Below are 13,947 nucleotides of genomic sequence, written 5' to 3'. Positions count from 1 at the left end.
AGAGAAATGCAGATCAAAACCACAGTGAGATACCATCTCACACCAAACAGAATGGCTATTATTAAAAAGTCAAAAAATAACAGATGCTGGTGAGGTTGTGGAGAAAAATGAAAGGCTTATGCACTACTGGTGGGAATGTAAATTAGTTCAGCCATTGTGGAAAGCAGTTTGGCAATTTCTCAAAACACTTAAAACAGAACTACCATTTGACTCAGTAATCCCGTTATTGGGCATACACCCAAAGGAATATAAATCATTCTACCATAAAGACACATGTACGTGTGTTACAGGAAGTCAGGGACCCCGAACGGAGGGACCGGCTGGAGCCAAGGCAGAAGAACATAAATTGTGAAGATTTCAGGGACATTTATCAGTTCCCAAAATTAATACTTTATAATTTCTTATGTCTGTCTTGTCTTTAATCTCTTAATCATGTTATCTTCTTAAGCTGAGAATGTACGTCACCTCAGGATCACTATTGTACAAACTGATTGTAAAACATGTGTATTTGAACAATATGAAATCAGTGTACCTGAAAAAGAACAGAATAACAGTGATTTTCAGGGAACAAGGGAAGATAACCATAAGGCCTGACTGCCTGCAGGGTCGGGCAGAGTAAAGCCATATTTTCCTTCTTGCAGAGAGCCTATAAACAGACATGTGAGTAGGAGAGATATCACTGAATTCTTTTCCCAGCCAGGAATATTAATAATTGATACCCTGTGGAAGGAATGCATTCCTGGGGGGAGGTCGTCATCACAGTCCTACCAATATGTGATGTCACCCCCAGAGGCCCAGCTGTGAAATTCTTCTTTTTGTACTCTTTATATCTTAGACTGGTTGACACTTAGGGAAAATAGAAAGAACCTATGTTAAAATATTAGGGGCTGGTTCCGCTGACACACGTGTATGTTCATTAGAGCACTATTCTCAGTAGCAAAGACATGAAATCAACCTAAATGCCAACCAGCGGTAGACTGGATAAAGAAAATGTGATACATATACACCATGGAATACTACACAGTCATAAAAAAGAATGAGATAATGTCATTTGCAGCAACATAAATGGAGCTGCAGGCCATAATCCTGTCAGTATGGCTGCATACTGTTCCTGTGCACTAACACAGAACAGAAAACGAAATACCATATGTTCTCACTTATAAGTGGGAGCTAAAGATTGAAAACACATGGACACAAAGAAGGGAACAATAGAAACTGAGGCCTTCTAGAGGGTGGAGGGAGGGAGAAGAGTGAGGATGGAAAAACTACGTATTGGGTACTATGCTCAATACCTGGGTGGTGGAATAATCTGTACACCAAACCCCCGTGACATGAAATTTACCTATATAATAAATCTGCACATATATCCCTGAACCTAAAATAAAAGTTAAAAAAAATAAATAATTCCCAGCTGGGCATAGTGGCTCATGCCTGTAATACCAGCACTTTGAGAGGCCAAGGCACGTAGATCACTCGAGGCCAGGAGTTGGAGACCAACCTGGGCAACATGATGAAACCCCGTCTCTATAAAAATTAGCTGGGTGTGGTGACACATAAACTTGTAATCCCAGCTACTCAGGAGGCTAAGTCAGGAGAATCGCTTGAACCTGGGAGGCAGAGGTTGCAGTGAGCCAAGATCGTGCCACTGCACTCCAGCCTGGGTGACAGAGAGAGACTCTGTCTCAAAGAAAAAAAAAAAAAGAATTCCCTGACCCTGTTTGGTAAACTTAGGGGCTATTCCCCTCTGTTCCTACTGCACTTTGGACATAGCTCCAATAACAATACATAAAATAATAATAATAATAATAATAATAATAATAATAATACATAAAACATTATATTGTGGCTGAGCACGGTGGCTCACACCTGTAATCACAACACTTTGGGAGGCAGAGGTGGGTGGATCACTTAAGGTCAGGAGCTCGAGATCAGCCTGGTCAATATGGCAAAAACCCGTCTCAACTAAAAATATAAAAATTAGTCGGGCACAGTGGTATGCGCCTATACTCAGGAGGCTGAAGCACAAGAATTGCTTCAACCGGGGAGATGGAGATGGTAGTGAGCTGAGATTGCACCACTGCACTCCAGCCTGGATGACAGAGGGAGACTCTGTCTCAAAAAACAAAAACAAAACCATTTTATTGTTACTGGTTATTTAGTATCTCTCTCACCACTAAAATGATAGCTCTTTGAAAGCAGGGTCTATTTCATTCATTTTCGTCTCTGAATTCCCAGGGCCTGGCATGTTGTGGACAGGCAATATCCAATTGTTAAATAAATTGTAAATGGTAAATAAATCATGTTAATGTAGAATTTCACAATAATTTAACTAAAAAGTAAAAGTGTCTAAAAAATAGTAGCTATCTTTCATTATGTATTTACTATTTGCCAGGCTTAAAAGTATGAAGCAAATACTTTATATTTGTTATGTCAGTGTTTTCCAAATTTCAATGTATACTATTTTCCTTAATTTACTCATTTTTACTAATAAAAAATATGTTTTAGAAGAAATGTTTATATTATTACCACATGTGAAAAACTGGTATCACTTGCCATAATGGAAATAAAGTAAATCCATATATGGTAATAAAGTAAATCATTAAGTAAATAAAGTAAATGTAAATAGTAGTATGTTTACTAAACGGTTCTCCAATGAGGAAAAAATTATTTAAGATTGATCAGGCTGGATGAGGTGGCTCATGCCTGTAATCCCATCACTTTGGGAGACCGGGGCGGGCAGGTCACTTGAGGTCAGGAGTTCAAGATCAGCCTGGTCAACAGGGCGAAACGCCGTCTCTACAAATAAAAAAATTAGCTGGGCGTTGTGGTGTGTGCCTGTAATCCCAGCTACCAGGGAGGCTGAGGTAGGAGAATCACTTGAACCCGGGAGGCAGCGGTTGCAGTGAGCCAAGATTGTGCCACAGCACTCCAGCCTGGGCGACAGAGTGAGACTCCATCTCAAAAAAAAAGAAAAAAAGAAAAAGAAAGAAAGAAAGATTGATCAAAAATAAAAGTATTCAGTTCAATTTCACATAGCTGAAGAAAATTTTGAAGATCGACATTAATGAAAATGTTTTAGTTTTGATGTTAACTTGCATCAAGAATTCTAATTCATGTGCATTCATAATTTGAGAGGTGATTACATATAATTTACTCTTTTGAGAGTTTCTAACCAAAGTGATGTTAGTAACTTTTGTTCAACAAATTTAAAAGAAGCCATCTGAAGAGACTGCCAGAAAATGCATTTGTGTCGAGTTATTTGATAATGATGCCCAAAACGATGGGGAAAACATTCCTTATTCACTTGAGGCTGCCAATGGGATTGGGAAAACATTTATTAAAATCTTTTTAAAGTTAAGTTATTCCAGTCTTTTTTTAGTTCATCATTTTCTCAGCCAGACTTTGTGCCTGAGTTTAAAATCAATTTGTTCTCCTAACAAAAGGGACCATGTGCACCGCAATTAAGGAGTGCCCCTGTGGTGATCCAGTGTCATGACCATTATGTACTTTTGTCTCTCCTGTGGAATAGGAGAAATGACATCGTTTCATTCAACATTATTTTATTACGTGGATGAGAAAAAGAAATTGGTCCTAGGCCAGAGCCGCTGTTTGTGTGGTTTGCCCGTTCTGCCTCTGTCTGCATGCATTCCCTCTGGGTACTCCCATTTCCTCCCACATTCCAAAGCCATGCTGTATTAGTCTGTTCTCACACTGCTAACAAAGACATATCTGAGACTGGGTAATTTATAAAGGAAAGAGGTTTAATGGACTCACAGTTCCACATGGCTAGGGAAGCCTCACAATCATGACAGAAGGCAAATGAGCCACGAAGGCATGTCTTACATGGCAGCAGGTAAGAGAGCATGTGCAGGGAAACTCCCCTTTATAAAACCATCAAATCTCATGAGATTTATTCACTATCACGAGAACAGCATGGAAAAGACCTGCTGCTATGATTCAGTTACCTGCCACTGGGTCCCTCCCATGACAAGCAGGAATTATGGGAGTTGCAATTCAAGGTGAGATTTGGGCAGGGGACACAGTCAAACCATATCACATGTACATTAGGTGAATTGTTGTGTCCAAATGGTCCCACTAGGAGTGAGTGTGGGGGCGTGTGACTGTGCCCTGTGATGGAATGGCGTCCTGTCTGAGGTTGGATCCCATCTTGTGTCCTGAGCTGCTGGGATAGAGTCCGGCCACCCTTGACCCTGAATTCGAAATAAGCAGGTAAGTAATTATCTTACTTGTTTTTATTGATCTTTCTTAAATGTATGTAGAGGTCACATTTATCTCAGTGTTTAGGATTAAAAGTGCTTTGCCTCAGCTAACATCATACTGAATGGGAAAAAATTGAAGGCCTTTCCTCCAAGGATGGGAACAAAACAAGGATGCTCAGTTTCGCTACTGTTATTTAACATAACACTGAAAGTCCTGGCCAGAGCAATAAGGCAAGAGAAAGAAATAAAGGGCGTCCAGTTTGGAAAGGAAGAAATCAAATTAGCCTTGTTCACAGATGACATGATCTCTTGCCTAAAAAATCCTAAAGATGCTACCAAAAAACTGTTAGAATTGATCAATGAATACAGCAAAGTTGCAGAATATAAAATTAACATACAAAAATCAGTAGCAAGGGTAGGCATGGTGGTTCACAACTGTAGTCCCAGCTACTCAGGAGGATCATTTGAGGCATGACTTAGAGAACACCCTGTCTCTACAAAAAATTTTAAAAATTAGCCGGTGGCACAAATCTGTAGCCCCAGCTACTCCTGAGGCTGAGGCAGGAGAATTGCTTGAGCCCAGGAGTTGGAGGTTATAGTGAGCTATGATAATGTCACTGCACTCCAGCAAGGGCAAAAGAGCAGCAGATCCTGTCTCTTAAAAAAAAAATAAGTTGCATTTACATGTACCAACAGCAAACAATCTGAAAAAAAAAATCAATATTAAAGTGTTTTGGTCTTTACTTAGAAGTGTGGTGATTTTTTTGTGAGCAGAGATATGCCAAAAGAACTTAACTCTTTTTGTTGTTGTTGTTGTTATTGTTGTTTTTTGGTTTTTTTTTTTTTTTTTTTTGAGTCAGAGTCTTGCTCTTTTGCCCAGGCTGGAGTGCAGTGGCTCAATCTCGGCTCACTGCAAGCTCTGCCCCTCCACCTCCGGGTTCACGCCATTCTCCTGCCTCAGCCTCCCGAGCAGCTGGGACTACAGGCACCCACCATGCCTGGCTAATTTTTTTGTATTTTTAGTAGAGACGGGATTTCACCGTGTTAGCCAGGATGGTCTCGATCTCCTGACCTTGTGATCCACCCGCCTTGGCCTCCCAAAGTGCTGTGATTACAAGCGTGAGCCACTGCGCCTGGCCTTCTCTGTGTTTCTAACAGTGCACAGATTTTACTTCTTGGAGGATAGCTTGAACAGACCTATCAAGTCCTCCTGGCTTTAGCCCTATGTGCACTAAACATGTGACCATCGACATAACAATCCACACTAGTGAACTGTACCCACTGCATGATGCTCTTACGTGTGTGAAGAATTATGGCAGAAAATTCAGTTACCGAAGGTTTAAATGTATCATTCAAGGTAGGCAGAATCATGACCCCATGAAGACATCCATGTGCAAATCCCCAGAACCTCAGAATCTTACATGGACAAAGGGACTTTGTGATGTGATTAAGGTTAAGGGTCTTGAGATGGGAGATTATCCTGGATTATCTCAGCGAGCCCAGTCTAATCCCATGTGCCCTTAAAAGTTGAGAGCCAGCCAGGCAGAGGGGCTCACACCTGTAATTCCAACAATTTGGGAGGCCAAGGCAGGAGGATTGAAGGATCACTTGAGGCCAGGAAGTAGAGGCTTCAGTGAGCTATTACTGTGCCACTGCACTCTAGCCTGGGTGACAGAGCAAGATCCTATTAAAAAAAAAAAAGGAGGAGGAAAAGAAAAACGAAAAATAAGTTGAGAACCTTTCCCACCTGTGGTCCCAGAGCGATGTGACAAGGAAAGAAGGGTCAGAGACATGCAGCTATGAGATTTGATCAAAAGAGTGTTTTGATTTCTAACTGGTTATTACCAAATTATTACCAAGTAAGATAAAGGGATTAAGGCAATAGTAACAACCATCCCCAATTCCTCTGAAGTAGTTTAAGAGGAAACAAGCCAATTAAAGCTAATGTAACAACTTTAGAGGGAATAGACTGAAGTTGGGGGTGGGGACTTTTTTTTTTTTGAGACGGAGTCTCCCTCTGTCGCGCCCAGGCGGGAGTTCAGTGAGGGCGATCTCGGCTCACTGCAAGCTTCCGCCTCCAGGGTTCCCGCCATTCTCCTGCCTCAGCCTCCCGAGTAGCTGGGACTACAGGCGCCCGCCACCAAGCCTGGCTAGTTTTTGTTTTTTTTTTGGTATTTTTAGTAGAGACGGGGTTTCACTGTGATAGCCAGGATGGTCTCAATTTCCTGACCTCGTGATCCGCCCGTCTCCTCCTCCCAAAGTGCTGGGATCACAGTCGTGAGCCACCATGCCCAGCTTTTTTTTTTTTTTTTTTTTTGAGATGAAGTTTTGCTCTTGTCATTCAAGCAGGAGTGCAATGGTTGCAATGGTGTGATCTTGGCTCACTGCAACCTCCACTTCCCGGGTTCAAGCGATTCTCCTGCCTCAGCCTCCCGAGTAGCTGGGATTACAGGCATGCGTTACCAGTTCCAGCTAATTTTTTTAAAATTATTTTTAGTAGAGATGGGGTTTCACCATGTTGCTCAGGTTGGTCTTGAACTCCTGACCTCAAGTGATCCACTCGCCCCGGCCTCCCAAATTGCTGGGATTACAGGCGTAAGCCAGGGCGCCAGGCCAGTGGAGGCATTTTTTAAAAAATGTTGCACTCACCCTGAAGTGCGCTCCTCTCCGCCCCATACTGTAGAGTCAAGGCTTCCGGCTTAGTAAAAAGCTGCTTAGCATGGGACATTCTTTGGAAGCCAAAGAGCTTTCTCTCTCTGATACACTAACAGTTGAATAAACATGTATTTCTCTCCTACATCCCTTAAATTAATGTGCCAGGAGCGTCAGAACAGTCAAGACATGGACCGGAAGAAGCCATTAAAATTCTCAGCTGGCCAGGCGCAGTGGCTCACGCCTGTAATCCCAGCACTTTGGGAGGCCGAGGTGGGCAGATCACGAGGTCAGGAGATCCAGACCATCCTGGCTAACACGGTGAAACCCCGTCCCTACTAAAAATACAAAAAAAACAAATTAGCTGGGCATGGTGGCGGGCGCCTGTAGTCTCAGCTGCTCGGGAGGCTGAGGCAGGAGAATGGCGTGAACCCGGGAGGCGGAGCTTGCAGTGAGAAGATCGCGCCGCTGCACTCCCGCCTGGGCAACAGAACCAGACTCCGTCTCAAAAAAAAAAAAAAAATCCTCAGCTGTCACCAGCCACGCCCGCCCTGGGGTGAAGAATGCCCAGATCCTGACCGAGTTGGGCTTTCGGAATAGGGGAGAACAGGGGCAGCCAGTTCTTTGTTATAATTCTCAACAAATTGGCCTTTTTCCTTTCCTGAGGGCTTAGTGCTGACCTTGATACATTTGATACATGTAACTACATTAGGGAAAATTAAAGCAGGCTGTGTTTAATTCTGGCTAATTTAAAAGTTGTTCTGAACTTAAAATGTATCTTTTGATACTCAGAAATAGTAATTAAAAATGTTTTTGGCTGGGCGCGGTGGCTCATGCCTGTAATCCCAGCAGTTTGGGAGGCCAGTCAGGAGTTTGAGACCAGCCTGGCCAACATAGTGAAACCCTGTCTCTACTAAAAATACAAAAATTAGCTGGGCTTGGTGGCGTGTGCCTGTAAGCCCAGCTACTCCGGAGGCTGAGGCAGGAGAATGACTTGAACCCAGGAGTCAGAGGTTGAAGTGAGCCGAGATTGGGCGACTGCACTCCAGCCTGGGCAACAGAGCACTCCGTCTCAAAAAAAAAAAAAAGAAAAAAAAAGTTATTTGAGATAGGGTCTCATTCTGGAGTCACCCAACATGGAGTACAGTGGCATGATCATGGCTTACTGTAGCCTCAACCTCCTGGGCTCAAGCAGTCCTCCCACCTCAGCCTCCCATGTAGCTGGGACTGCAGGCACTTGGCACCACGCCCAGCTAATTTTTTTTAATTTTTGGAGAGGCATGGTCTCACTATGTTTCCCAGGTTGGTCTGGAACTCTTGGCCTCAAGCAAGAGGACTTCCGCCTCTGTCTTCCAAAGCCCTGGGATTACAGGCCTGAGCTACCACACCTGGCCAAGAGGACAAAGTTCTAGGTGAAAGGACAGATGCGGAGGTTGAGCGCGGTGGCTCACATCTGTAATCCCAGCACTTTGAGAGGCCAAGGCAGGAGGATTGCTTGAGGCCAGGAGTTCAAGACCAGCCTGGTCAACAGAGAGAGACTTGTGAAGGGTCACATGGGTAGAGGTGAGGGAGCTGAGTAGAGTCATAAAGTAGGAATACTGAGTTGTGCTGGGGATACAGCTGCGACTGGAAACCACAGATGTAAGATGTGGGTACATCATCAGTCAAGGCAAGAAGCTGCTCTACCCAAACAGCCTCAGACCTCGAAGGAGTGCAGCAACTGTGGATATTTTACAGACATCACAAGATGCTGATATACTGTAGTCATGATAGCTTTGAAATTGTTGCTGACTTATTTAATGCCGTTTTGAGTCTTTTGATACCTCTTTGCTGTGTGTCACCAACATTTTACAAGTCAAAACTGGGCTGCAATGACAAAAATGATTGAAAAATTAAGGGACTAACTTGTTACAAGGGGCATTTGCATGAAATCCCCTAGGTAATGTCTAGAGTTGGCGTGGAAAGGTCCAGGAGGCTATGGATGAGGGAGGTAAGTTGGTGTATGTATTAGCCAAGGTTCTCTAAAGGGACAGAACTAATAGAATAGATGTATATATGAAAGGGAGTATATTCAGGAGAATTGACTCATGTGTTCACAAGGTAAAGTACCACGATAGGCCGTCTGCACGTTGAGGAGCAAGGAGCCAGTGGTGGATCAGTGCGCATCCCAAAACCTCAAAAGTAGGGAAGCCAATAGTGCAGCTTTCAGTCTGTGGCCAAAGGCCCAAGAGCCCCTGGCAAACCACTGGTGTAAGTCCAAGAGTCTAAAAGCTGAGGAACTTGGACTCTGATGGGCAGGAACTCAGAGTCCGATGGGCAGGAAGCATCCAGCATGGGAGAAAGATAAAGGCTGGAAGACTCAGCAAGTCTGCTTTTCCATCTTCTTCTTCTTCCTGCTTTTATTCTAACCACGTTGGCAACTGATTAGATGATGCCCACCCAGATTGAGGTTGGTCTGCCTCTCTCAGTCCACTAACTCAAACGTTAATATCTTTTGGCAAAACTCTCACCTCACAGACACACTGAGGAACAACACTTTGCATCCTTCAATCCAATCAAGTTGACAATTACTATTAACCATCACAGTGCAGTATTGTCAGATGGTGTAATGACAGTGTAATAAGAAGTGGAGAGAAGGTAAACACTGCGTGCCAGTCCCTTGATTTAACCCATTTTCTGTTAAGGGAAAAAAAAAGCTCAGCTCACTGCCAGCACTCATCTGTCAGGGCAAATGCGAAATAGATTAAGAAATGGAACAAGAGATGTTAGTGAATCAGAGAAAAAAAGTTTTTCTCTTTGGCTTCTAAGGAGTACCCGCATACTAAGTAGCCCCCACTTTTTTTTTTTTTTTAGACGGAGTCTCGCTCTGTTGCCCAAGCTGGAGTGCAGTGGTGCAATCTCAGCTCACTGCAGCATCTGCCTCCCGGGTTCAAGGGATTCTTCTGCCTCAGCCTCCTGAGTAGCTAGAACTACAGGCGCCTGGCTGATTTTTGAATTTTTTGGTAGATACAGGGTTTCACCATGTTTTCCAGGCTGGTCTCAAGCTCCTGAGCTCAGGCAATCCGCCTGCCTCAGCCTCCCAAAGTGCTGGGATTACAGGCATGAGCCACCATGCCCAGTCCACTAAGTAGCTTTTTATTAAATCAAAAGCCTTGATAGTACAGTATAGGACAGAGAGAAGAGAGTAATCCTGGAAGGTGAGATGCTGGTGAGATTGATTTTTCAGTGGGTCTGGGAGACCATAAAATACATGTTCCCCAGAATCTGCAGAAATCATGAGGAGGCTTTGGTATGAAGCAAATGTTTTATGCAGAATTATGGTTTATGCACTGCTCAAAAAACAGAGTGGGTGTCTTCAGCTGGCCCTTTGGGTTATTCTACAAAAGCAGTCCATTTTCCATTTAGTAGTTTATTTCTATATCCATCCACATAAATAACCAGTTTCTCTCTCTCTCTCTTTTTTTTTTTTTTTTAACTTCTCTGGTAGAATCTACGTATTAACCAGATCATTCTTTCTACCTTTGAGATGTTTGTCATCCAAGTGTATCAAATACAGTGTATATATTTGTCCTCATCTCAATACTTTCCTCTTCATATTGCTTAATGTCATTTGATCAGTTTTTGTATTTTTATAGTATGTATGTCTCTCAGCCCATAATCTAAGGTGTCCAAGAAATATTATTTCATTTTTTTACAATCCATTTTTGTTGCTGTTGTTTGGGATTCACGCTTGCTGAGCAGGTGAAAAAGAAATTGCAGCCATTTTTATGGTTGTATCACGAGTCATAGCCAGGCGCAGTGGCATGTGCCTCCCAGCTACTCAGGAGGCTGAGATGGGAGGATTGTTTGAGCTTAGGAGCTTGAGACTGCAATGAGCTATGACAGCGCCACTGCACTCCAGCTGGGCAGCAGAGTGAGATCCCGTCTTCATTATTATTATTTTTTCCAGATGGAGTTTCACTCATGTTGTCCAGGTTGGAGTCCAGTGGTGTGATCTCAGCTCACCACAACCTCCGCCTCCTGGGTTCAAGCGATTCTCCTGCCTCAGCCTCCCGAGTAACTGGGATTACAGGTGCCTGCCACCATGCCCTGGCTAATTTTGTATTTTTAGTAGAGACGAGGTTTCCCCATGTTGGTCAGGCTGGGCTGGAACTCCTGACCTCAGGTGATCCACCTGCCTTGGCCTCCCAAAGTGCTGGGATTACAGGTGTGAGCCACTGTGCCTGGCCGAGACCCCATCTTTAAAAACAAAAACTAGGCTGGGTGCTGTGGGTCACGCTGGTAATCCCAGCACTTTGAGAGTCTGAGGCAGGAGGATCACAAGGTCAAGAGTTCAACACCAGCCTGGCCAATACAGTGAAACCCCATCTCTACTAAAAATATAGAAATTAGCTGGGCGTGGTGGTGGGTGCCTGTAATCCCAGCTACTCGAGAGGCTGAGGCAGGAGAATCGCTTGAACCCGGGAGGCAGAGGTTGCAGTAAGCCGAGATGACACCACTGCACTCCAGCCTGGGCGACAGAGCTAGACTCTGTCTCAAACAAACAGACCTAAAAACAGTCTTAGGGCTTGTTACAAAGTATAAAACGGCTTTGGGTGGAGTCTGTTTGGTCCTTAAGTCACTCGCCCATGCAGGAGTGCCCTGAGAGGTCCACTGTTTCCCTCCACGTGGCTTTTTTAGCCCTGGCAGCTCTTTGAAGTTTTCATGTCTCACTGGTAACCAGAAATCCACCTGGGCTGCCTTTGGTCCTGTCTGCATTGGTGCAGGCTTCAGCCACATCTCTCAGAGTTTGCTGCTCCTCTGGCCTGCTGTCAGGAGCTGGGGCCCAGATACTGTAACTGCCCAATGGGTTCACCTTGCCCGCTGCCTAGACAGAGCCAATTTATTAAGACAGAGGAATTGCAATAGAGAAAGAGTAATTCACGTAGAGCCGGCTGTGTGGGACACCAGAGTTTCATTATTACTCAAATCAGTCTCTCCGAGCATTCGGGGATCAGAGATTGTAAAGATAATTTGGTGGGTAGGGGCTTGGGAAGTGGAGAGTGCTGACTGGTCAAGTTGGAGATGGAATCACAGGGGGTGGAAGAGAGTTTTTCTTGCTGTTTTCTGTTCCTGGGTGAGATGACAGAACTCATTGAGTCAGTTTCTTGTCTAGGTGGTGTCAGACGATCCACTGAGTGCAGGGTCTGCCAAAATATCTCAAGCACTGATCTTAGGTTTTTCAATAGTGATGTTATCCCCAGGAGCCATTTGGGGAGGTTCAGACTCTTGGAACCAGAGGCTGCATGACCCCTACACTGTACTTTCTAATCTTGTAGCTAATTTGTTAGTACTGCAAGGCAGACTGGTCCTCAGGCAAGAAGGGGGTCTTTCTGGGAAAGGGCTATTCTATTATCAGTTTTGCTTCAGAGTCAAATCATGAACTGAATCCCTTCCCAAAGTTAGCTCGGCCCACACCCAGGAATGAACAAGGACAGCTTAAAGGTTAGAAGCAAGCTGCAGTCGGTTAGGTCTGATTTCCTTCACTGTCTTAATTTCCTCAGTTATAATTTTGCAAAGGCAGTTTCAAGACCCTCTGCTCTGGGCCACTCATTTCACCAGCCTTGGAGAATCTCTTTCTTGGCTCAGAATTTCCTTCTCCCTTCATGTTTCCAGCCACGAGACTTCGTCCATGGTGACTAATACTCTCTCCAATCTTGGGGTTTAGGCTTTTGGAAACAAAATCAGAAGGACAAGCATTTGGATAATTTGGGCAACCTTAGTGTTCTAGGCCTGGAGTTTTCTTTGTGGAAAGTTTTTAGCCATGCATTCAATTGTTTTAATTGATAATATAGGGCTATTCAGGTTATCTATTTCTTTTTCTTTTCTTTTTTTTTTTTGAGACAGAGTTTCACCCTTGTCACCCAGGCTGGAGTGCAGGGGTGTCATCTCGGCTCACTGCAACCTCCACCTCCCGGGTTCAAGTGATTCTCCTGCCTCAGCCTCCTGGGTAACTGGGATTACAGGTGCCCACCACCATGCCAGCTAAGTTTTTGTATTTTTAGTAGATGTTGGCCAGGTTGCTCTTAAACGCCTGACCTCAGGTGATCTACCTGCCTTGGCCTCTCAAAGTGCTGGGATTATAGGTGTGAGCCACCACGCCCAGCCATCTATTTCTTATTGAATAAACTTTAGTAGTTTGTATCTTTTGAGGAATCTCTTCGTTTTATTTGTCAAATTTATTGACAAAATTTGTTTATATATTCCCTAATTATTCTTGTAACACCTGTAAAATTTTTTTTTTTTTGAGACGGAGTCTTGCTTTGTCGTCCATATTGGAGTGGCATGATCTTGGCTCACTGCAACCTCTGCCTCTAGGGTTCAAGTAATTCTCTGCCTCAGCCTCCTGACTAGCTGGGATTGCAGGCGCCCACCACCATGCCCGGCTAATTTTTTTGTATTTTTAGTAGAGACAGGGTTTCACCATCTCGGCCAGGTTGGTATTGAACTCCTGACCTCGTGATCCACCCTCCACGGCCTCCCAAAGTGCTGGGATTACAGGCATGAGCCACTGTGTCTGGTTCAATTTTTTATTTTATTGTTTTTTCTTATCAGTTATCTATTTTCCATGTATTGATTTTCACTGTTATATTGAATATTTCCTTACTTCTGCTTACTTTGAGTTTAATTTGCTCTGCTTTTTCTAGTTTCTTACTGTGGGAAATTAGATTAATGATTTTATTTAATTAATTAATTCATTTTTTGAGACAGAGTCTCCCTCTGTCACTCAGGCTGGGGTGCAGTGGTGCGATCTTGGCTCACTGCAACCTCTGCCTCTCAGGTTCAGCGATTCTCCTGCCTCAGCCTCCTGAATAGCTGGGATTACAGGCACATACCATCACGCTCAGCTAATTTTTGTATTTTTAGTAGAGATGAGGTTTCGTCATGTTGGCCAGGATGGTCTCAAACTACTGACCTCAGATGATCCACCCACCTCGGCCTCCCAAAGTGTTGGGATTACAGGCGTGAGCCACTGTGCCCAGCCAGATTAATGACTTTAGATCTTTCTTCTTTTCTAATATGAGTATTTAATGTT

The sequence above is a fragment of the Piliocolobus tephrosceles genome, chromosome 9 (assembly GCF_002776525.5).
Source record: "Piliocolobus tephrosceles isolate RC106 chromosome 9, ASM277652v3, whole genome shotgun sequence".
NCBI lineage: Eukaryota > Metazoa > Chordata > Mammalia > Primates > Cercopithecidae > Piliocolobus > Piliocolobus tephrosceles.
Note: the sequence above shows the minus strand (reverse complement) of the source record.